Below are 4,641 nucleotides of genomic sequence, written 5' to 3' on the forward strand. Positions count from 1 at the left end.
GTCATGTAACCTGAATTAACCTTTGGACAGCTTCAGTCTCAAATATGCTGTCAACCTTTTAAAGTGTGTGTGACTCTTTATAGTACTAGAGATCGGGCCCATCCAGGGCAGCCAGGCTCAGTGTTTGAAGTCTTGACTCACTCAGGAAATAAAGTAATATTTTCATGTGTAAATTATGAATGACAGCTGCAGGTTATTCATATATTCATATGAATATATGGTCACATGTTCATAGGGCTGTATATTCAATTGGCTTTGCTGTCTTTCCTTGAAATTTATGCTTCTGGTAGAAGCTGGACATGGAGTGAAAACTGATGCTTAAGCTGACGGTTGGATAGCTTCACTTAAAGCCTCAATCTCAGAGTAATGTCTAGACAAGCACTCTGTTTACCCATGCATCAGAGGGAGAAGACTAGCTGCCCATTTGGCCAGATAGAGACAATGTCACACATATGGTAGTATTCGGTTAAGTGTGAGAATTCTCAAAAGACAAAGACAAAAATGATAAACCATCATTTATATGGTCATCTGTTAATAACATTCATTATGTCCCTTCTTTTCCCTGTACAATGAGGCACCCTGGGAGTCTACCTTGATCTAAAATCATGGTCTTAGTTCCATGTCTCCATTTATCAGATGACCTCTATTTTAGTTCTAGTATTTTATGGCTTTGGGTATAAATTCCTGTCTCTGGAAATTTATCTCATAAAGATTTATCACCTAGAAACATGTCAAGTTCTTTTCCTTAGATTGTATACCATTTTCATTTCTAGATACTCATCGATCATTTTTGCTGATTTCCATCTCCCAGAAGGATCTTCACAATATTTTTAAATTGTTGTGATTCACATAATGTAGCTTTTTGGTATAGCTGTCAATTTGTTTCTCATGGTTCTAACTTTAGAAACCAATGTCTCTGCAATTAAAAGTAATAATTCTAGGAGCTAGGGATATACTTTAGTTAATAGGATGCCTGCCTGGCACATGTAAGGCACAAGATTCAATCTCCAGCTCCAAGCAAACCAACTAGGGTGTGGTGGTCACACCTGTAACCCTAGAACTTCAGATAGCAAACGTAGGAGGATCAGAAGTTCAAGGGAATCCTAGGTTATATAGTGAGTTCTAGGTCTGCCTACATGAAATTCGATTTCAAAATAATTTTAAAAAATCAGTCTATATTATAATAAAAACAGCTTTCATAAAACCTGACATTGATATTTTTTATTCTGTTTTGGGAAGAGAATTTACTACAAAACTCATCCACTGAGTGGAATAGAGAACGGCTTGTTACTCATTCAGACCTTTGCTGACTGTATTATGTGCTAAGCAACGTGGTAGCTCTGAACTAAAGAAGCCACTGCCCTGCCCTTCAGGCCTCATGGTTTTGTGTCACAGGGATCTTTTATCTTGTATGTCACTGCCACAGGTAATTTATAGCCCTTTCTCTGACAGGAAATATTTGACTGGGATAATCTGACTATTCAATCAGAATTTACTTAAAGATTTACTGCAACCATATTGAAGTGAAAAGGAAATGAAAATAATAAGTAGAAAAAAGTCTCTTTAGTAACACAGCTTAATATATAAGAAAATACGTTTTGTAAAAACCCCACTAGAATATAATGGAAATCTAATCATATGGAAACAAAATTATCACACACTTTGTACTCTCTCTTAAAGTGACATTTTGAAGTGATTCATTTCTTTTGTAAAGTGACAATGTGTTTTAGAGAAACTTTATATGTGAGGGCATCATGGTTCCTAATTAGTGATGTACTTTAACTATAGAGTTTGCAGTGTAGCATTAATAATATGGAAAGGTGATTCAATGATGGATATTAAAGGGTGTATTGAACCAGGAGACTTGGGTCCTGGCTTCTTTAGTGGTAATGGTGGTGATGAGAACATTAATGAGAACTTCATGGTGATGAGGATGCACACTTGATACCAGCTTCTGGGGGATGATTGAGTGCAGCCATTAGTCTAAGTGTTTTAAATGAATTTTCTCTAATGTAATCATACCAACACCTTCACATGTTCTATTATTATTCTCATTTTATACACAAATAAACTGAGGCCTAAAGAAAATAAATGATGTATTCAAATGAAAGCCAAATGAAAGGGATGGAGTCAGGATTTAAACTGGTGCATGGCCCCAAAGCAGACATTTTGCCCCTTCATTATCTCTGGCTGACATCTTCCATGTCATGTAAGTCCTATGTTCTCTCACTCAGAAGAAATGAAGAGATTAGGCCAAGAGACCTCTGAGGTTCCCTTCAACTTTAAAACATGATAATCCTAAAAGATTATGAGTTTATACTTCTGTGCCTCTCTAGTGCCTAATCTTAGAGCTGTCTTATTCTGTTTTATACTCAGGAGATAACGGACCTGTGACTTTAACATTCCAGAGGTTGACCAGTTGTCCTGTAGATGGGTACTTCAAAAGCATTTGCCCTCACAGGTGTCCTTTAGCCTCACTCATCCCTGTTCCTGAGCAAGTAGTGCTCAGAACAGAGAAAATCAGGCTTCCAGGAGGAGACTTTCCTCTGCAGACCTCTCCCCTGGTATGCAGGATTGTTTGTCAGTCACAGATTGGAATTAATCACCACACTCACCCTGGAAGCTGGTCTTTCTCCCAATTATTTGGAAAGGAAACAATTTACTGACTTAGGGAAACATCTTATGGTTGAGGTAAGTGCCCTGAGTACTGTCCTCTGAGTTAAGCGCTTTCCTGAGGGGACAGGCTTTGACCTTTGACATTGGTCTGTTATCCCACTTCCCTTTGCTCAAATGCAAAAATAGAACTCTGAATAACTGAGAAGCTCTCAGATTTGTTCTACTCTGACTAAAGCAAAGACTTCTTGGGCAGTAGAAACAAATTCCCATCTGGTACAGTTTGGAAACTTCTAAATTCCCCTCATTTATGTTATGCTTGTTTTGAAAAATCTGGGAGATGTCCACAGTTAGATATATGAAGGGATCCTGAAGGATGTTTTGAAAAGATTGCAAAACCTAACTGCAGTGGAAGTCAAATGGCAAGCAAACTCTTTTTAGGCATCATGCCAGACCTAACCAAACAAAACAATCAGAAAATAAACAAGGACAGCAAGTTAAAGGACCCCAGCCAGCAACCTTATAAAACCTCCCAGGAGAGCAGAGAGTGGGATAAATATCTTTGAAGTTTAACATGCAGTGACCCAGAGACCTAGAATCATGGTACTGCCCTATTAGAGTTCATATGTAGACCAGGCTGGTGCATTGAAGACATGGTCCCTAGCTACTGGATCCAGCCACTGGAAGGCAACTGGAGCATGACAGTATAGAAGGTAACATTGGGTTATTTTACTGGTGACATACTGGATAGATTATTACAGATGATGTCTGGGTAGAAGAAGTACATCACAAACTATCTTTGAAAACCATATCTTTCCCTGGACACTTCTTGTCTCCCTGTTTGCTGGGTGTCTTGACATAGGCAGCATCACTCCACTCTATCCTTCCTCCATGCTGACTCCTCTCTATCCTTCCTCCAGGCTGACTCCTCTCTATCCCTCCTCCATGCTGACTCCACTCTATCCCTCCTCCATGCTGACTCCTCTCTATCCTTCCTCCATGCTGACTCCTCTCTATCCCTCCTCCTGCTGACTCCTCTCTATCCCTCCTCCAGGCTGACTCCTCTCTATCCCTCCTCCAGGCTGACTCCTCTCTATCCTTCCTCCATGCTGACTCCACTCTATCCTTCCTCCATGCTGACTCCTCTCTATCCTTCCTCCATGCTGACTCCTCTCTATCCCTCCTCCTGCTGACTCCTCTCTATCCCTCCTCCAGGCTGACTCCTCTCTATCCTTCCTCCATGCTGACTCCACTCTATCCTTCCTCCAGGCTGACTCCTCTCTATCCCTCCTCCTGCTGACTCCTCTCTATCCCTCCTCCTGCTGACTCCTCTCTATCCCTCCTCCAGGCTGACTCCTCTCTATCCCTCCTCCAGGCTGACTCCTCTCCATCCTTCCTCCAGGCCGACTCCTCTCCTTCCTCCATGCTGACTACACTCTATCCTTCCTCCATGCTGACTCCTCTCTATCCCTCCTCCATGCTGACTCCTCTCTATCCCTCCTCCAGGCTGACTCCTCTCTATCCCTCCTCCAGGCTGACTCCTCTCCATCCTTCCTCCAGGCCGACTCCTCTCCTTCCTCCATGCTGACTACACTCTATCCTTCCTCCATGCTGACTCCTCTCTATCCCTCCTCCATGCTGACTCCTCTCTATTCCTCCTCCAGGCTGACTCCTCTCTATCCTTCCTCCTGCTGACTCCTCTCTATCCCTCCTCCAGGCCTGACTCCTCTCTATCCCTCCTCCATGCTGCACTGCCTCACATGGACCAGAAACATGGATCCAAGTGATTATGCACCCAAACTCTTGAAATTGATTTAGGAAAGTATGATACATTTCTCCTCCATTTACTTGATTTTTTTCTGAGTCATTTATTTGGCTACATTGATAACAATGCTAACTAGTATATGTTGAATTATTGGGTATTGAATAAGCCATAGATTTCTCAACATGAACTCAATGAGATTTTGAGAAAAGCTTACTATTTAAGTCTTTTATGAAAATAATCAAATGCCTTCACTTTTAAAAAGA

The sequence above is a fragment of the Apodemus sylvaticus genome, chromosome 18, assembly GCF_947179515.1.
Source record: "Apodemus sylvaticus chromosome 18, mApoSyl1.1, whole genome shotgun sequence".
Classification (NCBI taxonomy): domain Eukaryota; kingdom Metazoa; phylum Chordata; class Mammalia; order Rodentia; family Muridae; genus Apodemus; species Apodemus sylvaticus.